The 26,847-nt window shown below is 38.0% G+C and overlaps 2 long non-coding RNA genes and 2 pseudogenes across 2 annotated transcripts; 1 reads left to right on the forward strand and 3 right to left on the reverse strand.

The window, feature by feature from the left end:
- Positions 1-1,048: 1,048 nt before the first annotated feature.
- Positions 1,049-4,436, reverse strand: LOC149820557 (receptor-like protein kinase THESEUS 1 pseudogene; annotated as a pseudogene).
- Positions 4,437-4,824: 388 nt separating this feature from the next.
- Positions 4,825-8,787, forward strand: LOC149820558 (potassium transporter 7-like; annotated as a pseudogene).
- Positions 8,788-11,137: 2,350 nt separating this feature from the next.
- Positions 11,138-19,508, reverse strand: LOC149820559 (uncharacterized). The gene is made up of 3 exons (XR_016426636.1): positions 18,226-19,508; positions 17,970-18,148; positions 11,138-14,604 (listed from the first exon to the last, which is right to left on the reverse strand). It is a non-coding gene; the product is annotated as an uncharacterized LOC149820559 (long non-coding RNA).
- Positions 19,509-20,240: 732 nt separating this feature from the next.
- On the reverse strand, positions 20,241-23,991 carry LOC149820560 (uncharacterized). Its single transcript, XR_016426637.1, has 3 exons — positions 23,740-23,991; positions 22,652-22,708; positions 20,241-22,091 (listed from the first exon to the last, which is right to left on the reverse strand). It is a non-coding gene; the product is annotated as an uncharacterized LOC149820560 (long non-coding RNA).
- Between the last annotated feature and the right edge of the window lie 2,856 nt (positions 23,992-26,847).

A 26,847-nucleotide genomic window follows, 5' to 3' on the forward strand; every position in this document is an offset into this window, starting at 1 on the left:
CATGTTTTGATGCATTAAAGAGTGCCTCCTATTGAATGAAGGTTCCACATGCTCCAGTCAGCTCTGGACACAGGTGATTCTGCCAAGCTCAAGAAAAGTGAGAAACTTTGATTGCTCTCTAATATCTCAAATCATCCCACTCTTGATAAGTCTTGATAAGTGGTTGCAAGCACCCGATGTTACTGCCCAAGGGGGGTTGCCGTAGTCGGGTGGGGCATTGGCTGCTAGACAGGCAATCAAGGTTTCCATTCCTGTGGGTTTAGCCCCTCTGCGGAAACCAACTCGTAGCATAGGCCCTGGGGACAGGAGTCCTAGCCTCAGAGTTTTACGCTGTCGACATGACGGCCGTAGGTATGTCAGGCTGAGCCAGTGCAATCAGGTCTTCATGCCAGGTGCTGTTTCTTCGAGTTATAAATTAAGAAAAACACCTGATTTTACTTAATGACTTTGCCTGTTATTACGTGAACATAGTCAATGGCAGTATACAAATGTTGAATTTAATGCAGTTGTCTTGAAATTCAACAAGTTAGATGTTTAACTTTTAGGGTACGTTCGGTTGGATTGCATGAGAATGAGAAAGTAAATCTCATTTGTATAAGCAGCCGAACATAAAAAGTAAGTTGTGAGAAAATGGAGTCATTTTCTAATTTGCTTGAAATTCTGAATCATATTAGGCCCATGTGATATGTTTTGAAAGGAGCAGCCAAACGTACGTACCCTTAGGGCAGGTTTGATGGCTTGTTCAGGTTCGAACAAAATGAACAAGAGGAACGGAACAACTATTCTAAGTTCAACGTTTGTTTGGATAGTATTCAAATGCTATGTTCCAAATGTCCGTTGTTTGATGACAATGTATGAACAATTTGGATAGTCATGAATAATGAGTCAAATTACTTCATTTCAGATAGTATGACCCGATCCATTCACTATTTTACATGTTTTAACAAGTTTATTATGGTTTTTTGCCCAAATATGAATCTAATTACACAATTATATCTAACATCATGAATTTTTGCCCTGAATATAAATTTGGAATTGAAATTTTGCCCTAAATATGAATCTCAATCTCTCCGGAGAGATCATCGCAGTAGCCAATCAAAGAAACCAAATGACGATGTCGAAGCTTAGACAACATCTAAATTTCAGTCTGAAATTCAGTGAGATCTTGCTCTGATATTGGATTTCCTCTTTTGATAGCAATGTTGGTGCCATCGTCAATATCATTCCCTTGTAAACTTTGCCAAAGCCGCCTACATCGAGAAGCAGACCTTCATCAAACTTGTTGGTCGCATCCAATATCTCTTGGAAGGTGAATAAGCGCCCCAAGTTCGAATTTGCCAAAGAGATGAAGCTGGCAGTTTTGGTCTTCTGAGAAGTAGTTGAAACTTTGCTCATGGTGTGTGAATTTCCATATAATGGCAATGGAAGTCACGAATGAGCATGGTGTCGCCTTTTTTATCTCAGAAAGACAAAGCAACAGTAATACAAAGCTATCAGCAAAACTGCTGCCAGACTGCTCACAATCACTCCAAGATCGATTGTCAAGTGAACCAAAATAAATGTCTCGGACAGAAAGCAGGCCATCCAAACTCCCAGCATCATTGCTGATCGTCATGATCTCTAAACCATTGAGAGTGGCATTGGCATTATCCAAAACAGAAGAATCAGGTCCAATGCTCACATTTATGCGAGTTGATCCAGGATAGGTATTGGAAACAAAATATGCATAATATGGTCTTATCAACATATTGGTCTTCTTGGAGGGATCAAGACCAGTTGCCCCATAATCAAAATTGACATACACATTGAAGATGAGCTCATTCAAAGCATTGCTAATGATATCACAGAAGTGGAGCCGTATATAATGCAAGAAGCTTGGATTAACGGGGAGGGACCATGTGATGTTGTAGTTGACATTTGAAACATTCATGTCTGTCATTCCTTCAGCAATGGCATATACCCAATTGGGCGCGATCTCCTTGGTGACCATTGTTCCATTGTTAATGGTGGTTGGATCCACATATGCAACCGTCATGGAGTTGTTAGAGAACTGGTAATTAAACCCTATCATTCTCCCAAGTTTTTCCTAATGTATCATTGATTGGGGTGATCTTAGGACCTCCCACATTGAGCCAGTAGACAGTCTCGAGAGCCAAATTGGACATACCACTGAAAGGGGAACCAGAGAGACGTACTCAGCCGCATTTCGCTGATCTCTCCGGGGACTAGGGATGCACCGATCTCTTTGGCAACCAACCCAGCCGCATTTCGTTGGAGATTTTTCTGCCGGCGAGGAACCAAACCCCTAGAAATAAGACAGATCCGACGATGCTAGGGTTGGTGCCGAAGCTTGCAGAAGAAGAATCGTGAGAAGAAGAGGAAGAAGCGCAAACGAGGAGAGAAGTTTCTGGTGCGCCCGTCTATGCACGATTTTTTTTTTGTTCCCTCCATTTTTGTTCTTTTTGTAACTGGGGGGAGGTGGATCAACAATTACGGTATATATTGAACACGCGGACGCACGAAATGCCTTTCGCCGTGTCTAATGTTTGTTAAAAAATACATTCTGTCTTTTTCGCACAGGACGAGCCATCAAACATGCCCTTAATGTCCAAAATATAGTCATCAAGTAGCAAAATGGATATGAGAACCTATGCTTGAAGAGGAAGTGGGGAATCGAGTGTCAAAAAAATAGTAAGAAGTATGAAACGAGGTTTAAACCTTGTTTTGAAAGCAAAAAAAAAAAAACTTGAGAGTGGGAAGCAAGAGGGAAGCCAAATAATAATACTAATAATAACATGGAAAACACATAACAAGAGGAAATAGAAGGAAAAGAAGAAAGCATTTTAAGAAGCTAGTGGGTAGCGCGCTTCCCCTGCATGAGAAACAAGTTTCACATTTTTGAGGGAAGCATGGCACTTTTCACTTTGAAAGTACACTTCTGGACTTTCCTCCTTAGGGAGATGCTTCAGGTAATTATGGTCTGAACTTGCCGTAAATTTAAAGAGTTTAGTGAGTCAAATTAATGTGCTAGGACTATCTGGCCATTTTTTTATGCACTTAGACCCTACAGAACACCGATCTCCCATTGCAACACTTAGCAACCTAAGTTGAGAGCAGATCTCGAGCATGGGCACTTAGCAAAGTACTCGAGCTCAAAAAAACAAATATTCTTGGGACCAGACTCTCATGCTGCTCTCATGTCACCAACGTCATTAGCACCACACTCTAGGGCTGTGTATCTGACCTATCAAGGTGTACCCAAACCACTCAAATAACAAATTATTTGATTCGGGTTTGAACTTGAGATTTGTTGGGTCACTAAAATGAAATCTCAACCTGTATCCTGGTGACTTCAGAAGTTTACTTTTACTAAAAATATATAAAAACCAACGGAGTTCCCCTTGTCTGGTAGGAGAAGCTAGTGCAAGTCACCTTGTGTTGGGACATTGAAAGTTCAAATCCCAATGGTATCGATGTATAACTGGTAGGGTCTGCCTAACCCAGCTTGCCTTTCAATATATATATTCTTAGGTAGGATAGGATATCCGATAAAAAAGCTGGGGTCCAATCAGATATTCAGCAAAAAATGCTGGGTCAAATCAGATATCTGGCAAATTTTTTTCTCGGCCCACATACTATTTGGTGACTCAAATATTATTCAGTTCAGCACTTTTTATACCCATAATAAAAAATTTGAGTTCGAGTCAGGTCGAATACCTTATATGAACCTGACCCATTGAGAATCCTACACCAACCCCTCGGGCACCAACATCACTGGCAATGTTTTTTACAAGTCACTGAACATTCCAGCGACTTTTAAAATCACTAATATGTTTAAAGATTTTTGAAAGAAAATCACTTATATAATTTTGGGATTATTGCAATAGGCATCTACCTAATCCAGCTTACTTATAAAAAAAAGTTTAACAATATCAAAGGTTTCCAAGAATGGCTTTTGCATTTTCATGTGTTTGGGGAGCCCAAGTACCTTGCTAAATAGGAGGGAGGATCAGGGGCAATGTGATTGCACACTTTTAATGTGATAATGCACCTCACACCCTCCATCTTTGGTACAACTTATCAGCTGTGAAATCCAAGAGCAGATGTGGGTGATACAGCAACACACTAATTAAAGTGTGCAATCATGTTGCACCTGATCTTCTGTCACTAGATACTTTGCCTAAGTGACTTGATACACATACATCATACAGTTATTTTAGGAAATTATTACAATTTTAAATGCTTGAATGCACAAAGATTTGGAGCTATGCATCCTTTAGTGGGTGTTTGACTCACTGGACAAACGCCATCTGACCTGACTGGTTCCCTACCACTAGGGTTGCACACCAGCCGAGTTTGAGCCGAGCCTGGGCTGTTCTAACTCGGCTCGGTTTAAAATTACTTTGTCCAAGCTCAGAGCTGAGCTTGTAAGCCATTGTCCGAATTAGGCTTGGTTCCAAGCTCGAGCCGAGCGGAGCTTCAACAAGATCAATAAAAAAAAAATTGCAGAGATTTGATTCCCCGACAACTTAAAAACTAACCAAGTGAACCACCATTAAAATTAACAGAACACCTCTTTTGAATATTATTAATGAAAAAATTCTATAGATACTCAAACTTCTCAGAAAAAAAAGTGACAGGTTTTTTATCCCAATATGAATAAAGACTACCGCCCTACTAGTTAGAGTAACAATACACTTTTGAATTTATTTGCAAAGATATTATATATACTGGGTTTGCAACGGTCTCAACATGTCGTTCAAGCTCGGCTCGATAACTTGTCCGAGTTTTCATACACCGGTTCAAGCTCGGCTCATTTACGAAATGGACGAACCCGAGCCAGTTCGGTTCCGTGTGCATCCCTACCTACAACCACGTTAAATAAGAATTAAGGTGTGGGAACCAACGGGTCTCAATCAGACCTGCTGGTTTCTGCATATCAATCATGGGATGTCACCCGGGCAGGGAGTTCATGCTTGGGTAAAGGGGTGTCAACGGGTGGGTTTGGTTTGGGCCCAGGTGGAACCAGACTTGTATTGAATTTTCGGGTATAGACACAGGTCTAATTGGGTCCTCTATAAAAAAAACATACCCAGACTCAATCAGAACTACGTTAACCAAACCCGGTAAAACCTTATTTTTTTATCATTTTTACATTAAAAAATTGTGGGTCTTAATCGAAACTCGGGTCTGTTATAAAATTTCACAAACTTTAATCGGGTTCATGTATTAATCGGATCTTCAGATCCAAACCCGTGTCTTAATCAGGTCTTCTTATTTATCATCATACCCAGACCCTATAGAGTTTGGTTCGGGTAAACCAGGCCCGTTGACACCCCTACTTGGATGCCTCCCGTGATTCAAACACACATGAGAGAGAGAGAGAGAGAGAGAGAGAGAGAGAGAGAGAGAGAGAGAGATCGTCCACTAGTAATAAAGCATCATCACCGTCCAATAGCAATCAGTGTGGGATGGTGATGATGATGACCATGGTTCTGATTTAATGCAGTTTTGTCATCAATATCTGGGCTGCAAGTTCGCGCCAGAAATTTGAATGATGGTTAGTATTTCTTTTCTATAACTCTGTGTAAAAGCTTTGTCTTTTTATTATGTTTGAGATACATCACATTCTTATTAATGAGAGATTTTCTGGCTACGATAATCCGAATTGTTGTTCCATTGTTATGTATCATGCTTGCGGAAAATTTTCTGCCTAGTGAAGTTATGTTTAAAGGGATTTTGTGAATTTGTTGCAAAAGCAATTTTATGCTGAAGGCATTATTATGGAGGCAATTACCTGGCATTATGAAGATAATAGAAACCATATCTGGTCCGTTCTATTAATCTGATTCTTGGCATGTCAATTTGTACTTTAATGTCTCAACAGCTTATTACTGATAATCATGTTTCAGTTGTTCCCATTGTGCAAGGTGGGGTTGGGAGACCCTTACCAATTCATTAATTTTAATACATCATTTACAAATCTTCAACAAGTTGCATTTTTCTTCTGCTTCCTCTTAGTTTGCTGCTCTTCTTTTCTTTTTCTTTTCTTCTGTTTAGTAAGTTGAGTGACATGAGGCCCACTTTTAGGAAAATGTATGGTCACGATTCCTCATTTCTGGATCTAGAATTTTTCTACTAGAAATATGAAAATATAAGTGCAATGAGAAGACCGATGCCTAATGCTCTTTGAAAGAGGAAAGCAAGGAGAGGTCCAAAAAATTGTACAGTTCAAACTATAATTGTTTGGACGTTCTTTAGGATGTGGCTCCAACGATACATTCACTGCATGTGTGGACTTGGTTTCAGGGCATTTGCACAACGCTTACGTGCGCATGACCATACATGCAAGCATTTAATAGACACACACCTTATCCTTAGGCATATATCCAATCTTGACATAAAACTGACATCACATTTATGCCCTCTTTATCACAGAAATTAACTTGAAATAAAACCAAATAATAGAAGATTGGTATTGTTTTTTATGGTTATCACGTTTTAGTTATTAACTTTGGATAGAAGGTGTTCTGTAGTTTTTTCATTGTTATGGTATCTAAATGCATGCTAATCTTCTATATGCATATGTTAGTGTAATGGTGCTCTTTTCGGGGGGCAGCTTTTTTCCAGAATATGGTTATGTTAGCCATATGGATATTCATGATTACTATGATTATACGAATAGGTACGGTGGTAATTATTGCATGTTTTGTGCTGGTTGGACTTTTCGCCTTGCAGCATTGGGGCACTCACAAGGTTGCTTTCATGTTTGCACTGATTATACTTGGTTGGCTTTTGTCAATTGCTGATATTGCCATATACAATATAATATACTGGAATCCCAGAGTATTTTGTGCACTTTCACCAGTGTATGTGTTTAACTTCTTTGAAGAGACCGGAAAATACGGTTGGATATCTCTTGGAGTACTTCTTTGCGTAACTGGTAGGTGCGAGCTTGAACCTCCACCTGATTATTCCACATTTATCCTTGTCACTGCTATTTGAGCACCTTGATCTAAGTCCCTTTGACTGATTTAATCAGGTCCTGAAGCTATGTTTGCAGATCTTGGTCACTTCACAAGTTCCTCAATCAGGGTAGGTGACCATATATGTTCCTTGTCAATTTGAACTAACATTTGTATCAATGACATCGGTTTCTGAACTGACATGTCTGAGGATAAGTGGTATATCCTGGGGGTATAGATTGTTTCTTTATTTGAATTACCATAATATGGACTGTGTATTGAGCCTAGATCCAATTGAGTTGAACATCCAAGATCAACAGTGGATTTGATATTTTTCTGTAACATTAGCAGCTCTTTATGTTTTTTTTTTAATGATCTTTCTCCCCCTCTGGGAGCTTGCTTTTAGTTGTGTCATACATCCTTGTCTAGTGTTGCAATAAATGGGCCAGGCTGCTTTTCTTTCAAAAACCTTCTCCTAAGATTCCATTCCGAGTAAGCGTTGTATAACTGTGTATATTTGTGTGCATGCATATGATGTGGTGCTTGCTTTTGTAGGGCTAATTGCTCATGTTCTTTTGGATTTTACAGAGGCTGTGTTTTGGCCTGTTTTCGTTGTGGCCACCTTAGCAACTATAGTTGCCAGTCAGGCTGTCATATCTGCTACCTTTTCAATTATCAAACAACGTCATGCATTAGGTTGTTTTCACCGTGTCAAGACTGTCCACACATCAAGGTGGATTCTTGTTATTTTTTGGATCAATTGAGGCTCTGTATTTATCATCATCCATCATCAAGGTGCCGGGTGGGCACCACTAGTCCTGGCTGCGATTTTTGTGGTAGTAATGTATGTGTGGCACTACGGTACTTGGCGCAAGTATCTCTTTGACTTGCAAAACAAGGTATCAATGAAATGGATCCTAACACTTGGCCCCAGCCTTGGCATTGTCCGTGTTCCTGGCATTGGTTTAATCTATACAGAGCTTGTCACAGGTGTACCGGCCCTCTTCTTCCACTTTGTCACTAACCTTCCAGCCTTCCACCAAATTCTAGTCTTCATCTGTGTGAAATCTGTTCATGTACCTTAAGTACCTCCTGAGGAGGATTGGCCCAAAAGCTTACAGGATGTATCATCGTCAGATACAGGTACAAAGACGTGCATAGAGACAACAACTTTGAGAATCAGCTTGTGATGAGTATAGCAGAATTTATCCAAATGGAGGTTGAGGGGAAACACTCTGGTAGCTGTGAAGCATCGGTCGATGGTCGTATGGCTGTTGTTCACCCATCTGACAGAACTGGCCCAAGGATAGTGATGTCTGAATCAGAGGCTGACGACCTCTCAAGCACGGTTCATATCTGTAAGTCAGCAACGCTCCAAGGACTGCACACTTTCACCACAATTGAATGCAAGGCAACGAGTGTGGTTCGGGCTGCCTGATACCATGACCATAGATACTGAGGTTAGAGAAGAGCTGATCGAGGCTAAGCAAGTGGGTGTAGCGTACATAATGGGCCACTCATACATCAAAGCTAGGAAGACGTCCTCATTCATAAAGAAGTTTGTTGTGGATGTTGCATATTCATTCTTGAGAAAGAACTGTCGCCGGCCGGCCATAGCACTGAACATCCCGCATATAGATCTCAAAGAGGTTGGCATGATTTACCTTGTGTAGGCCTTTCGTTTTGATGTCTGCCAGCAAAGAACTCTTGCTGTAAGTAATGGTCTCTGGCAAGTAGCTCTGTAACAGCTTCACCTGATGCAGTCTGCATGGTGTTACAAGGAGGTGGGTTTGTCACCACCATGAAGCAAGAAAAGACACAAAGCCCCAAAGCAGGAAAGGAGAAAATGAAAGGCACCTCCTCTAACACAATCAACATTCACGTCATGCCAGCCCTACTATTGTGGTATGGGAAATCTAAATGGATTAGCAAATTCTCAACCAAAATGCATAAGAAGCCCTTTTCTAAAGACAGAAGACAATAAAAGAAAAGACAGATGTACAGCATCAGAATATGATGGTAGTCCATTGAGTTTATCATTACAAACAATCCATGTTGAATTGTAAGAAATTAACAGCAAACACAATGATATATGATATGACAATCCCTACAGAGATGCACTCAACATGATCAGTTCAAAGCATAACAACAAAGGCATGCTCCAGGAAAATGCAAGATCAGAACTTTTATATAAGCTACAGCTGTACCAGGACAAACATGAAGAAGAATAATGGCACTACAAAAGGAAAAAATAATAATCATATTTTCCAGAAAGCATAAGCTAATAACCTGGAAGCATTACAGTAGTAGCAAAGTATACGGTATGTGATTGCATATACAGAAGCAGTGTACAGATGCAAAGGATACATACAATATAGCAAAAGAACAGTTCAGCAAAATAATGCTATGATATATAGCAAAAAGAGAGACAGTTTTGTCATGAAGCGTACCTTCAAGCAAGATATTCCGTGCATCCAAAGGATCACTAGGAAGTAACAGTACCTATTAGTCAAATAAATGACCATGAGCAAATGGGACATAAACAAATTGATACAACGGACTATGGTGGTCGGTTTGCAAAGACACCTACAACTTGGATTCTAAATGCAAATGCGATTTGGATTTTTAAACAAGGTGTAAATTTCAAAGCAAATTCAGATCCGATGTGTAGAACCAAATCTGTTTAAAGACCAGCGATTTATCTGATACATATATATACTGATTATCATGACCTACAGCAAACACTATATTTCTTCACCCACTTCCAACCAATGCCAAAATTCAAGATATGATGCACCTCAAAATTCAGATTCAAACACGAATAAATCAATATGATGATGCTCAATACGCAAACAGCAAACAACAAGTGCACAAAATAACTGATTCAGCGAATGTATGCGGGCAGCAGTGATGCCACTTAATTGGACGTCTTTGCAGATTTGACCCAACAGATTGGGTTGTGCGGTTAAAGGACACAGCAAGTCACTGGCCAAACGGTTGACAGCACAACTGGTTGTGCTGTTAACGTGTAGAGTGAGTCAGATGAGAACACTACCAGCGTTTTCTCACCGATGTGATGATCTTCAATACAACTCGGTGAACAACACGGTTCATAAAAAAAATGTTTATCAGAGTATAACCCTTCTTCATTGAGTCACAGAACATTAGTCACGATTCACGAAACACAACAAAGTTCAGAGAAGTCATATTGAACCTCAAACAGGTCAGCAGTTTGAAACTTTCACTAGCATCAAATGATTAGATCAGGGTCATTCCAGCTTACACACAAGTCAAAATACATTCCCGTAAACAGGAAATCGGTATTGACCTTCAAGAGATTACGAGCAGGATATTCAAATGGGCATTCATAGGCAAGAACTTAACATTCAACAAACTACAATATCATAAATGCATTTCAACACAGTAGATTGAGCACCAAATGGCAAGCAGTTCAAACTATAAACTTATTGCCAGCAGCGAAATAGAAAATCCCTGATTTCGCTCGGCGACCACCAATGTGTAACTGGGAAACGATGGACAGCGACTCAAACGGTTACTCAGCAACTCCAACGACACGCAACAGCTCTATGGTCATCAGTCACCAAGTCAGCCTTGAATTACAAGCTTGCACCCACAAGCTTCTCACACATAAGAGTTCACTCGGTTTTCGGATGCACACGTTCTTCACAAGCTTTCAGATTCACGTTTTCTCCACCAAAGCTTCTTCTCACATATCCTTCATTCCTTTCAGAATTTTTTTTCAAAACTAGACTAAAGACCCCTACACAATTTTCTGGAGCTCTTTTAAAGAAGGAATAAAGTGGTTGTGGTTCCCATTGGTCCTTTGAGAGGCCAATGAAGGGTCTCCTCTTGGCTGGCCAATGGAGAACCACCAAGAGAAAAAGGAAAACCCCGTATGGGCGGCACCTCTAGAAGAGCCAATGAGTTTGAGATGAGGTGACTGGCCCTTGGTTTGTCACACAAGTGGCCACCTCATTTGAAACTCAATCACAAGTGACCACATGGCATGTGGGCCTCGAAACAAAAAATGGATCAAGATCTGGATCAAAAAAAAAAAAAAACTACCCAATAGACCAACTATACCCTCTAGTACCTCAAAAGAAATTCTACTGGATAGTAGAACTATCCGGATCCGTAAGATCTGACCCCTATAAAAAATAAAATAAAAATATAATAATAATATTCTAGGTTTCAAAAACCACAAAATAGGAACAAAGTGAGAATAAATTTTCTGAGATGTATAGAACAAAAATCTCAGAAAATAAATGCATGTGAAAAGATGATTTTACCCCTAAACCCCATTTGGACCCAAATTGGGTGTTTCTTGCTTGGGGGTCTCGGCCTCTCGGGTATGGCAATCTGGATCAGGTGTCGCTCCTCGAGTACATCCGGATTAGTCCAGATACGCTGCATCCTCCTCCCCTACATCAAAAGGCTTCGTCCTCGGAGCCTTCACCTTGTTAACCGAGACTCCAAGGTCCCTACAAAATTTCAAAACATAATCAAAGCAAAATTTGTCCCACGGAGAAGGAGGTGAACTACGCAAAGCAAACAAAATTGGATATCATATTTATGAGAGTATTCACACGTGCACATCAAATTATCGAAAAACTCATCAAACTTTGATAAATCAGCGTGCTTTTCAAATTTTACTTCATAAATTTTTTCTTGAACCATCCAAAACAAAACAATTAACAAGTTTTTCTTGAGTTAATGCACAAACAATTTCAGAAAATTGTGGATCATCAAGATATAAAAGCTTTCTATGTAGTAGATCACACAAAAGATAAAATTTCTTTCTAAATCCACTACAAGATGCACTTTCTTTTTCAGAACTAGCAATAATACTCATTCCAAAAAACAACAATTCGAATGCGCTACATGCATTTTTCTTAGTTTCAAATATAATATTCAGGGCATGTTCTAGTTCAACCAAATCCTGATGAGTCCAAAAATATTTTGAGGGTTTCACACATAATATTTTGATATATTCCACTCACATTTAGGACTAACATGGATAACCATACTCTCTAAAGGCTTACCATGAGAAATTTCTTTCTCAGCTCCTAAATGCTCGACAAAATAATTTTCTTGTTGATCCTCACTACCCTCACAATCATAAAAATACATGGATCTTCAACTTCACACATAAGTTCCTTGCGAACCTTATCAACTAATAGGATCTCTTCAAAAATATATAGGGATTCTTCTTGGACTTCCTCATCGACATCATCGAATATTGGATTGTCAAAGATGACACAAGAAAGTTCCTCACGAAACTCTAAATCAAAAATCAAGAAAACTTGGTCCAACTCTTCAACTTTCATTTCATTGAAGATGGGTCCACTAATGATCTCAGACATAGGTTCCTCGTGAACCTCATCAATCAAAAGGGCATCCCCAAATCCAGAAGGGGATTCTTCTTCAATCTCCTCATTGAATTGGGGATCTACCTTGAGATCAACACCAAATTTGACTCATTCGTTGAAGATCGTATCCATGTGAGACTCATGGTTTGGTTTCTCATAGTCCTCATCACACTGGAGCCCTACATCGGGATCAAACTCGACCCTGCATCATCTACTTCCACTATGACATCCTCAATTTTCTCATCAAACTGAGGTTCTAACTCATAATCAAAATGAGATTCTTCTTTGAACTCATGTCTCGCTCTAAATGCACCTCCTAACCTAACCATCAATGCAACATACTCATATGTGGATGGGTTGGGTTGGGAAATGGATGATGAAAAGGACACACGAGTACCCCAACTCATTTTTCTATGTGAAGAATTCGCATGACACAACACCTTCTACCTCGGGCACAACTCCCTGTGATAGGTATAAGGTAGGAATTGAGTTCTAAGCTTTTATTCCATGTGTTCCCAATGAACAATATGATCCTTACCCTCACGAACATGGGTTTCCTTGAGCTGTCTCTACCAAGTAGCAACTTGAACTTTCAACTTGAGGCCAACTAATCCTACCTTTTTGTGTTAAGGAACTTCCAAGAACACCAGACCATTCTTGACTTCTCCTAACCAATCTAAGAACTCCTCGAGTCCAGATGATATGCATTAAATCCAAGGATTTCAAATTTTATTCTGGTTTCCCTTTCTTGGGTGAAGTCGTTAAGCCTTCTAGTTAATTCATCGACTTGACGCCGCAAGTCCCTATTTTCAGACCTAAGATCTCTCGCTTCATTCTCGAAGGCGTATTCACCGCGACCACGACCTCCCCAGTGCCCGACTATGGCGAACACGACCTAGGATCACTCTAAGGTAGGGAACCCTAACCTAGCCTCTAGACAACATAAAAAACATTAATCGTGTCGAATTAAGAAATCTGACAACCTTCGCTCTGATACCAAAATTATTCAACCGACTATGGTGGTCAGTTCGCAAACACACCTACAACTTCGATTCTAAATGCATAAGCAATTTGGATTTTTAAACAAGGTGTAAATTTCAAAGAAAATTCAGATCCGATGTGTAGAACCAAATCTATTTGCAGACCCGTGATTAATCTGATATACATATATTTATATTTATATTTATATTTATATTTATATACTAATTATCGCGACCTGCAGGCTGCAGCAAACACTCTGTATATTTCTTCACCCACTTCCAACCAACGCCAAAATTCAAGATATGATGCACCTCAAAATTCATATTCAAACACGAATAAATCAATACGACGATGCTCAATACGCAATCAGCAAACAACAAGTGCACAAAATAACTAACAGCGATGGTTCAGCTAATGTACGCATGCAGCAGTAACCCAAGAATGGAGACATCAGCAATGATGCCACTGAGTTGGATGTCTTTGCAGATTTGACCCAACAGATTGGGTTGTGCTGCTAAAGGACACAGCAAGTCACTGGCCAATCCGTTGATAGCACAACTGGTTATGTTGTGAATGTGTACATCGAGTCAGCTGAGAACACTACCAGTGTTTTCTCACTGATGTGACAATCTTCAACACGCAACTCGGTGAACAACACAGTTCATAAAAAAGTGTTTATCATAATATAACTTTCTTTCTTGAATCGCAGAACATTAGTCACGATTAATGAAACACGCGACAAAGTTCAGAGAACTCATATTGAACCTCAAACAGGTCAGCGGTTTGAAACTTTCACCAGCATCAAATGATTAGATCAGGGTCATTCCAGCTTACACGCAAGCCAAAATACATTCTCGTAACCAGGAAATCGGTATTGCCCTTCAAGAGATTACCAGCAGGATATTCAAATGGACATTCATAGGCAAAAACTTAACATTCAACAAACTACAATATCATAAATGCATTTCAACAAAGTAGATTGAGCACCAAACGGCAAACAGTTCAAACTATAAACTTATTGCCAACAGCGAGATAGAAAATCCCTGATGTCGCTCGGCGACCACCAATGTGTAACTGTGGAACAATGGACAGCTACTCGAACGGTTACTCAGCAACTCCAACAACACGCAACAGCTCTATGGCCATCAGTCACCAAGTCAGTCTTGAATTACAAGCTTGCACCCACAAGCTTCTCACACATAAGAGTTCACTCGGTTCTCAGATGCACACGTTCTTCACAAGCTTAAGCTTTCAGGTTCACGAGCTTCCTGTAACATCCATAAAAAATCCAAACTTTTTTAAAACTTTCCCAAACCCAAAATTTTGAGAAAAATTTGATACTTTTTATTTATTATAAAATTTTGCATGACTCCCAAAAGTAATATGCCAACAAGTTCATCTATGGCTAAATTCTAACCGTTTCAAATACTAGACGGCCCACCTAAGCGCGAGTGTATATTAGCTTCCCAGTATCAGATCAAGTACGAAATCATCCATAAACACAACTCGATTGGGGTCATTACTTTAAGGATTCTCACATGTGAAAAAATGCAGAAGACGAAATTTATTTAAGGTTTAAGACAATTGAGGAGTTACGTAAAGATTTAAAGTTTTCAAACCACAAGCATAACCAACACAAATAAAATGACAGAATTCAGAATTCTTCTCATTCCAAAATATTATAATTCTTAAAACTTAAAGATCCAGACATAAAAAGTTAAATCTTGACAAGTTTATAACCATCCAAAAGTGTATGGGTCCTCTAGGAATCGTAATAGGTAAGAGTGGAGTCTTCAACCAAACAATAACCCGCACTTCGCTTCAGTCCTCCATAGGTTAGCTGTAATGTTGTACGACATCAACCACTTTCACGTAGGAAACCCAAAACTAAACTTGAAGAATACAAATCAAGTTATAAAGGTACAATCAAAGTAGAATTCCCATCATTTTAAAAATGAGAGTCAAGGAAATCCACATCAAAATATGCACATGATATTCAATCATATTTATCATCATTTATTCCATAGCATTTATAATTGGTTAAGTTGTATGCATGAAACTCAAACTCATATTCATTTTCATTCATGGCATTCAACATTACCATTATTCATATACATGACAAGTGTTCACATAAATGAATGAGAATTCACAATTCATAGCATGCTTCGAAGTGGAGTAAAATGCAACAGTTCATAAAAAAGCAAACATTCACTTTCTTTATCATCAAAAGAAGCATGCTCATATCCAACTTATGACTAAGATATGCATTATCTAAATTATAAATTTGCATGTCATTTCTCAGAACATTTATGCACTTTGCATTCAGATATATAAATAGATCAGACCACGATTCGACCATTCTCATGTGTCTCACACACACAATCACCTCACGTGCAACAACCAAGCCCGTGACTTGTATCAATAGGTCAAATCACATGACCAACATAAATGTCTTTTTCATTCACATGTAACAAATCATATGCAATAATCATGCAAACCTTTAGATCTATATGTTTATACATATGATAGCAACAATTCTAAAAAATCTAATTCATTGTTTCTCTTGTTTATTCAGACCCATCCAGTATAAAAGAGGATATAGACATCTAGAAAGAACCATAGGAGTATTTATTATTCTATGTATTTTATTTATCCTCCTATGACTTAACTAATTCTTTCCTAAGTGATTCAACCCAGTAATGCAGCGGTTGGGAGAACGGACCCATGGTCCCAGATCTTGGCCTACGCCAAACCAAAATCGTTGGCGAAAAATTGGGCATGCATCCCTAACTCTGCAGAGCTGTGGTACTACCACCTATGACTCATTGGTAGACCTGTCCCCTAACTTTTGTGGGACGAGGACAAAAGATGCCTTTAGCCCTCGAAAACTCAACACGTCCTAAGAGGTTTGTACCGCTCTTCCCTCTCCTAGAAGGATAAGAGATTGAGACAAACTCAGCCATGTCACAGAGCCCGACTTCACCGGCGCTTCAAATGAACCAATGATTCAGGGTTATCTTTATTATTAAGTCATGGGTCAAAGCCAAGTATTATCATCTCATAAGATAACCCTCTCACGCCCTCATGCATGATATCAATAGTTCATGCCCTCTCGCATGACTAAAACGGTATATGCCATATGCATGACTTAATCTTACATACTACCATGCATGTACATGACATAATCATTTTGACTTTCATGCATGATCCTATCATATCATGATTTATTCTACACATGTTCTCATGCATAATTCATTTCTAACATGCTTTCATGTATGATTCAAATTATTCATCATTCTCCCACATGTGTTACTATGCATGAACATGTCATAAATGATTAAATTTTTCATGCATGATATTATAAGAAAGTGTGCGGAAATGTATAACAAGAATGCTTAATGCATTCGCATGGCCCAATGAATGGACAAGCACAAACCCACAATGGGGAATATAGAAATAGTCCGCTAAGGGACAACACAAGAAGCCTTTAAAGAGGCAACACATAAAAATATATGAACTTTATTGAATGAGGGCTTGAAAAGCCTTGGGAATACATGGGGAGACCCTTATTTATACAAGAAATGAGGGCTAAAAAGGAGAGCCATTGGGGGCTCCCCATAGAGATGTTGGGAGCCCCCAACGATTCTATGTGAGGCCCCTTTAGCGTGAATCCATATGCAATATAAAAAATAAAAAAATAAAAAATAAAACTAAAAGAAACTATTTAAATAAAATAGTTGTTTCTAAAAAATAACTATGTAAAATGACAAAAATACCCCTATCGGGTATTTCACACATATATATATACATTTTATAAGTATATATATGTGAGTACATTTTATAAGTATATATATGTGAGTACATATATTTTAACAGATACATGTCACATCATAATTAACATACAAATATGATATACACTAACACGCATTCACATTCACGTGCATAATACATTTATTTCAAGATGTGCACTCATGATACATGCTTCATGTACATGATATGCTTCACTTAGTTATTAATTCGCACAAACATTCAATAAGATCATGTCAAACACATCAAGTTATGCAATCATATATTTTACACAAGGCATGCTCAAACATGTACCTGCAGCAAACACACTCCATATTCCGCTATCTAAAATCATGACGAGCATGATCTCCGAACTACAAAAACAAGATAACTTCTATTCTCATACATTCAAATCATGCTCAGCATGATCTCCGAACTACAATCACAACAGTCTTAGATATCCACAACTAAGTGAGTGTGAGCAAGAAAGTGTTGCATACGTGTGATGCATTTACACCACCTACTTACCACGGGTATTTACCCGATTTGCATTCTTATGTATTGCATTTATTGTGCATGGCATTTTTTACCGCAAGCGATACTTAGCAATAAGTATTATATATCCTCTCTTTTTTGTACCTTCAAATCAATTAACACAGTGTAATATATTTACCTCAAAGCATTATATACTATTATAACTAAACTATTGATTTAATCTAAGTACATTCCAATTGTGAACATGAACTTAACTACGGAATAATTCATACTCGACATAATACTGGAATACATTAGATTGATATCAAACAACAAGAATTAACATTCTACGAATTTAGTTTTAAGATCCTACCTTTGCGATGCGATGAAAAAGGTAGCGAAACTCGAAACCAATAAGTCCCGCAAAGAACTACAACCGGTTTACCGCGTAGGCAAAACACTAAAGATTTGGTGCACGACATGCAACACCCAGTGAAAAACTCCAAAACAAATCAGCTAGCCGTCCTCTCACAATGAGAGAGCACTACAATGCTGCACAAACAACGCTAACTTTTATCGAAATACACTTTCGCACACAAGCGACAAAAATAAAAATGTAAATCAGTAACCTGATTGGCGAAAACTGCGAAGCACCAAACTAACAAGTCCAAAACAAGATTGGAGAGTTGTGTGGAGCATCTCCACAGTTCTGCACGCTGTCCAACAAATCGCCCCAGTGATGGCACAAAAATCGAGGCAGCCGATTTCAAGGAAAGAATTACATTCTATGTCACATGGGTGCAGGTGCGGGTGCGGGGATGCAACACTTCCAAAAAACCCGGGTTTTTTGGAAGTGCAGTATATATATATATATATATATACCCTGTGACATAGATTACATTCTCTTGAGAAGCAAATACAAAACAAGGAAAACACATGGGGAAATGTTAGCGAAGAGAAGGATACCACAGTTGTCATGCGACAGCAGCCCTGCACCATTCCCAATGATGGAAATCAGGCACGCAAAATGAGGCAATGATAAAAATAGAAATCGGCTAGAATTATGCGTAAACAATGAATAACAATGAATAATCAACAATTGAATTGAATATAATGCACATATGTAATACATTGCAAGCATGCATTATGTGATCCTTAAGATAAAGTACATACAAATCAAGCAACCATATTTTGTAAAACATACACTTAAAATACTAATGAAGAACTCCTTAAGATGAAAACTTGTATAGTGATACAAATTTCAAAGGATCACACATATATATATGGCTGGAACTGCAATGAGGCAAGCAAAATCTAGGGTTGAACTTGTTCTGAGAATATTAAAATCCCACTGGATGAGAGTTCAGATACACTTGTAGTAACACCTTGGATGCTGCAGACCCACATGAGTCCATATAATGTTTGCCCAATTTATCCAAATTTATGTAACATGGATGTGACTATGGATACAAGGATATGGTGATTTTTTTGTGAAGTTTTTAATATGGCTAGCAAGGCAAAAATGGAGTGCTCGTGTGACACAGTTCCAAAGGATGGTCTTAAGATAAGATGCAAGGGAGGTACCATGCCAACCTTTGTCCAACTAAATTCTAAATAGCCAAAGAATCAAAACCAACCCTGAATCTCAGGCAAAGACATTCCTTGTATGGTTCTCCCCTTCCAAATATCTACCTAATTTAAAAAAGTAAGTCGCGAATTTCAGCATTGCTAGCCCCATTGTCCGAGGCAAATATACCATTTCTGTTGGTACGCTGCCGTGCTAATAAGCTAATTGCAAGAAGTCTGAAAAGGGTAAACAGAAAAGAAACTTGGATATTTCAAGAACCTAATGTACAGGTTTTACCTTTTGGTACACCACTTAAATTGGTAACCACATTGAAAAATATAATAACTTCCAATTGGAAAGAAGCAGAACTATTACAAAACATGGCTTATCATCAAGGTGAAGGATATAGATCGTCTTGAAGAACCTTCCTACTGAGTCAAATTCATGTCGGCTCAACTGAATGCTCTATGAATCACATTTTAGGCTAGGTGAAGTTCAATGTCAAACATGTTAATGCATGCACTGATGCATAATTATACAATGACATTTCATTCAAAGGTGTTAAACACAAGTAAATAGGAGAAAAAACATACACTAAATGAACAGTTGAAAAACAGACAGCAAAAACTAAAATGCCCTTCAACCCTCATCAAAACCAATAGGACAACTCTCACCTGCAGAACAAAAAGATCCCTAAACGACGATTACCCAAAAGAAAACCCATAAAAGGGAATCAACAGGTTAAACCTAGAAAACAAAAACCCAGCAAACCCCTCGTTCATATGCCAAAGATTCCAATGAATATTTAAATTTAAGAAAAGTAGTCCTTACTCTTTATTATGAAACTGGGTCAACCCATTGGATCTGAATCCACTTGAACCGAGTCCATTAAAAAATTCATAATTTTTCTAAAATTTATTTTATTATTTTTTTCTTATCCTATTAACACCAAAATAATTATAGTAATCCTAATTAATTCATAGTTTTGGTACTTTCTAAAATAGTGATTTGTTAATTAAATTTTTTATCATAAATTATTTTATGACCAAAATACCCTTCATTAGAATTTCTTTTGAAAACCACCAACATGCATCTAGTGAAGTTTAAAACACATTGAAAACACCTAAATGAGGTTGGGTCTCCCTAAAACAATTAGTTTTCATGATAATTTAAATATTTGATTAAAATTTTGTCTGAAGTAATTCTTAAAATGACTATTATACTCTTATTGGTCAGACAAATATAGTTAAGCGTATAAAATACCCAATATTGACATTTAAAAGATAGAAGTACATTTTTAACTCGAAGTTAAAGCTAATTCTTCATTTATTTAAAATCTAAAAAATTTATGGGTTTTACACTTCCAGATTCATGTTTTCTCCACCATGGCTTCGTCAATCATTTTTTTCATTCTTTCTTTTCAGCTTTTTTTTTTTAAATTAGAGAAAAGACCCTTACAAAAATTTTTGAAGCTCTTTTAAACAAGGAATAAAGTGGTTGTGGCTCCCATTGGTCCTTTGAGAGGCCACTTCCCAAGAGGCTATTAAAGGGTCATTTTTTGAAATTTTTGTCTTACTCTCCTCTTGGCTACCCAATGGAGAGCTACCAAGAGAGAGAGAAAGGCCTCATATGGGAGGCACCTCTAGAAGAGCTAATGGGTTTGAGATGAGGTGGTTGGCCCTTAATTGGTCACTCAAGTGGCCACCTCATTCAAAACTCAATCACAAGTAACCACATAACAAGAGATGAATCCAGATCTAGATTAAAAAAAAGCTATTCAATAGACCCACTACATCCTCTAATACATCAAAAGAAATCCTACTGGATACTAGAACTATCTGCCCCTATAAAAAAATAAAATAAAAGCATCATAATATTGTTCTAGGTTCTCAAAATCATAAAATAGGAACCAAGTGAATGAATAAATCTTTTGAGATGTATAGAACAAAAATCTCATAAAATAAATGCATGTGAAAAGATGATTTTACCCCTAGACCCCATTTGGACCCAAATTGGGTGTTTCTTGCTTTGGGGTCTCAGGTATGACAATCTGGATCAGGTCCCGCTCCTTGCGTATATCCGGATTGGTCCAGATGTGCCGCATCACAAATGGATCCAGATGCTATAAACAATTCAACAATCTAAAAAAAATCAACAAGCCACTAATGACATACTAGCAAAGGCACATGGATCAATAGAACTTAGGACTTGGAATAGATTCACAACTTGCTAATGTATCCATATTTCATCTATATTTATCTAATAACCATGTTTGTTATTGCTTATATTAGCCGTATGGACGGATTACTTTTTCCTTTCAAATTACGGTGGTCGTAATGATCTGCTTCTGGCAAGATAGACATATTCCCACTAATTATTGCATAGAAAGGACCATACTAAGCTAAAGACATTATTTACCAATATTTGGTTCAACTTTGTTCTAACATTTTTTCAATAACACAGTGTGCCTATGAAATTATCAAACCCTTGTTATCGTGAAAGCATTATTGAGTATCAAACCATGGAAAAGAACCTTCAGCTTCTCCTCAATCTCCATGATTTGCTTTGATAAAGTTTCAACTTCAGAAGCTACCATCTCTGGATCACCACCATCCGCTTTAGCCAATGCTGCAAAGAAGATTTAAGAATACTTAGAATCTACTATATCTAATTGTGTACGTGTTTATGGATAACAACAATATATGGATTTTTTTTCCATTGTTGCCTTATTATAAAGATCATGAACAAAATCTTTTGTCTCTTCTAGATGCTTTTCACAATCTTTGAACTGTCTATACGTCGTCACAACCTGAAAATAAAAAATCAGTTGTCCGAAATATTGGGCTTATGCAAATGGTACTGTTAAAAGTGAGAGCCCCAATAGTACCTCATCCAGCTCTGCCATGGATTGAGCAAGTTTCTGGTATTCTGTAGGATTTGCAACAACATCAGAATCAGCCAGTTTAACTGGCAGTAAACATGGTATCCATTTTGTGCCAACTCATGAAAGAAACTTTGCAGATATAATCATCAACCATGGCCAGATGGCACGACATAGTAACAAGAAAGGTATCCACGTCGATTAATGATGCAGAACTTATACGAGACCACAATCCACTGAGGGAAGTATTATTCTTTCTTGAGCAAGAAAGGGTATAAAGGAATAAATTAAGTAAAATAATAGTTTCACAATGTACATTATGACCTATGAAAGGTCACATGCCATAGGTGGACTGTTAGAGTTAAATGATCCTTACTCAAGGAGTCTTGAGTTCAAATTACACTAAGGTCATTCATCTTGGCACTCAGGACAAGAAATGGATGCTATGATCTAATTAATGAAATTGTACAATGGTAAGAATAGTTAAAAATTGCATCTTTTCTCCCTCCAAAATTGTCTTCCGCACCTTGTAAAATTATTAGGACTCAATGCTAAAAATTCCCAAAGCTATGTTCTGTTATATTGAGAAAACTTATATGATTTATACCGGCAATTCCTTCCATGTTCTCTCAGCAGAATCCAATTTGATGATCAAATATGGTGCCTGCATCAAATACCAACTATATTAACATAGGGGCAGAAATTAATAAAGCAAGTAAACATCATTCTAAGTTTCCAATAAACATCATTCTAAGTTTCCAACTATCTTACAGCACACAATAATATTGAACACCATGATTTAGGACACAACAACTATGCGACTTGTGAGCAACTCAGACTAGGTAAATTTAAAGGCATGATCGAGCTTGTTTAATGATCTCGACAAGCCAAGCTTGGGAGCAGTCACATGCACATTAACTCAACAACCTAACACTTAGCTTACACAGGGTAGACTGGCAATACTCAGGAAACCTTCACCTTTTCTATAAATCTCAGGGGCGGCAGGGGGGGGGGGGGGGGGATAAAATTTAAGAAAGGAAATAGAGCAAAGGCAATTTCTCAGGATATTTCACTTCTCTGCAAATAGAAAAATTTCAATACAACCACAGTTAAAAAGAAACGATATGCATATTAGTTTTCATTAGTTTTTTCAAAATTAAAAAGAAATGCAATACCATAAATAAAATATGCACCACACTTTTAAAATACCTTTGAAATAGAAATCAAAACAAATAAATCATTGTGATATTCCCGAGATGTTCTCGATATTTTCAAACATTGTTTGAGATTTTCCCGTTATTACATTTTTACAGCAATAGCATTGCAATTTTTCAGAATTCTCAACAACTTTCAAGGCGCAAACGCCTAGTGCAAATTCGAATCCAAAAAAAAAAAACTCAGATCAAATACTTTGGCATGTATTTTCGTTTTTTCAATTAAAAGATTTCTTGTATTCCAAAATCTGTACGTAGTCACATTCCTAAGTCTTTCCCAAGAATTTAAGAAGCAAAACACTCTATTTCTTCTCTTCCCTCTATATCTGTCCCTAAAACCCACAAATACCCAACCGAAGGCGGTATAAACTAACGAGTTAATAAAATTCCACAAAACAAACGCCCGAACAAACACAGGCAAAATCCCTAGCAAATTAGGCCAAATTCACAGAGAAAAAAAAAAGATAATAAACAAATTTACCGTCATGCATAAAACTCGGGGTCTTCTTGCGATATTCGGATATCGGAAAACGGCGGAACTCCGACTCTTGGAGGAAGTAACCCTAACTTTCTGCCGTCCGGCGGCCGGAACCCGCGGTACTACGACACACCAGGCGACGAAACTCTCCATTTTCCGACGATCTCCGGCCACCAAAATAATCAAATAATAAACAAACAAAATAAAATTTTCAATAAAAAAAAAAAAGAGTGAGGAGTCTTCCTCAGGAAGGAACTCGTCCGAACGACGAACGGGGAAACGCTCGCCAATCCCCTACTCAAAATTTGTCGCTTGGCGGTATTACGGACTTTTCCGTGATTTTAAAAAATGAGAGGGGTATTTTCGCCAGTACCTTTGCTGAACCTCCACGACGCCCACGTTGAGCGAAGGATAAGAAACTTGAGGCCTTCAAATACCGCATTAGCTTAACGATTCCGTGTATAAATAATATAATTTTACGAGATTGCCCTCGAAAGGATTTATAGAACTTTGCTAAGCTTTGCGTATAGGAGGGGTGGAAATGGATCGGGTTTAGGTAGGACTTTGGATCCGAAACTAATACACTGTTCTGAAATATGGATATGTTCGAGAGAATGGAGAACATGGAATTTAAGGCATTAACATGAGAACTCAGAACTACCATCTTTTGTCAGTTCCTCGATTCAATTGCTACGTTTGGGAAGTGGCAATTAGTACGGCCTGGCCCCGCTTCAAACGGTGCTTTTTCAACTCATTCACAGGTGTTGTGAAAGGTTTTTCTTCTTTCCCAAATGCCAATCAGGTAGATTTGACAAACAAGTGGTTGGACTCAATCTCACACAAGGCCATGGTTTCTGACTCTCTCCTTAGGAGAGACCACAAATTTTTTTCCATTGTTCTAGACCAACCCAAGGTGTTCATTTCTACAAGTTCAAAGCTAAGGTGTATCTAAGGGTGTCAACAGGTCGGTTATGGTTCAGGCCCAGGTTAAACCAAATTCAAACCTGATTTGAGATGAGGGTATCGAGTTTGAACCTGGGTTTAATCATATCCACCAAGCGATACCCGAATCCTATAAGGATTATATATGAATCAGACCGGACCATACCCAGTAAAATAATATTTTTTTTTATCATTTTTACATCAAAACCTTAGCAACAACAACAACAACAACAACAACAACAACAACAACGTCTTCATCCCAAAACAATTGGGGTCAACGATATGAACCAAAAAAGAAATTCATTTTTGGTCTTCCACATGAATCCTTTTCCTCCAATCACATCAAAACCTTAGCATTTGCCTTTTTTAATTGCTCACCATCTCTTTCGCTTCAACCTTGACCTCTTCCTTTTCTTGACTATCCTTGTCCGCCCATAGGATCTTTGCCTTCTCACTCTCTGTCTCAACATTGTTGTTGCAAGTGACTTTGTTTCTTGTTTTTTTTTTTTTTTTGAGTCTAAAGGTCATAATTAAAAGTCATGAACTCCTTTTAAACTTCTTGTCCATTGACCGTCACTAAGCTTATTGATATTGAACATAAACTCAACATTTTTTTTACAAGTAATTGTATATTTATTCATAAGAATCTTAGTCTCCTCGTACTAATGCTATATTTTTTGTGTATTACATTATAAGCACATGCTTTTGGCCATGGAGCATGTTTCTATTGACCCAAAAATCAACCTTGTATCGTACTGAATGAAAGAATGATAAATAGCTAAGTATTTTATAGCAGTTGTTTGTACCTTCATGACACTTTTTTCCCTCTCCATCTTTGAAATAAACAAATTTCTACACAATAAAATTCAAAGGCAAGTAGAAGAGATACAAATGAAATTAATTCAAAAAATCAATAGAAGCATTTTAAGAAATTATTATCATCAATACTATTTTTCGAACCACAAGTCGATATGAATCAAGGTCGTTCTAAGATGCAAAATTAGAGAACTTGATCTACATGCGACCAAAGTCCACATAATTGAAGTCTCGCATATTGCCCGTTCAAAATAGATTCAATTATATATTTTTAAATTGTATAAAAAACTCATTTTTTAACAACTTTTAAAGTTCGAACAATGCAGGGTTAATGTTTCATAAAGTCAGACATTGTCTGATATATGTGAACGTAAAATCTTGCACACATGCAAACATAAATCAACGTATAAAACATGCATTTGTAAGTCAAGATACTAACATGCTTTAGAAAAGTAAATCAAAACACATGTACACATATTGAAGTACGAGTACATAACTAAATCACACGTAATTCAAATAAAGCATGCATATAAAAAAATACCACCGTAAATAAATGCATGTATAATCTAAATAAAGCAAGTTTACACAAAACTGCATACGTAAATAAATCATAAATAAATAAATATATTATCTAACATAATTAAAAATATGTATATCAAGATTGAACAAATATGATTATCATGTATATTTTTCTTACCTCAGAAAATGTGTGATCCTTGGCAAAATTTAAGCATAGGTGATGACTTGCATGTGCTTCGGCATTTATGCTTTATGCGTGATTGCAGCGCTTTATGAGGGTTTGTGAAACGAGGCAACAATTCACGACAAGAGGTAGTGGTTCGTGGAACGAGAACCGACACGATGGCACTCGGCTTGGGCTGAGACTCGGTTCGATAAAAGCGGTGACAAAAAAATTTATTAACTTTTTCGACGGAGGTGGTGGCCACGGGCAGCACCGAGGACAAACCCGAACTGAGGTCGCATCGACAGAACCGAACCAAGCTCATGGCTTGGCAGAGATGAGCCAGGCTCAGTTGGGCATAATCAAGTGAGGCTTGATTCGACTAAATCAAGCTGAGCTTGGCTTGATTGAACTGAGTTGAGCTTGGTTGATCAGTTAACCAAGTTGGGCTCGGCTCGACTGAACAGAGCTGAGCTCGGTTGGTTTAACCGAGCTAGGCTCACTGGGGTTTGACCAAGTCGGAGCTCGATTGGGTTAACAGATCTAGGCTCGGCTCAAGTGAGTTTAGCTGGGCTCGATTGGTTTAATTGAGCAGAGTTTGGCTTGGCTAAGCCGAGTTGGCCCGGTTTGGCTCAACCGAGCTTGACTCGATTGAGCTAAGAACCAGTAAA

The sequence above is a fragment of the Nuphar pumila genome, chromosome 12, assembly GCF_984573655.1.
Source record: "Nuphar pumila chromosome 12, dmNupPumi1.hap1.1, whole genome shotgun sequence".
Taxonomy (NCBI): Eukaryota; Viridiplantae; Streptophyta; class Magnoliopsida; order Nymphaeales; family Nymphaeaceae; genus Nuphar; species Nuphar pumila.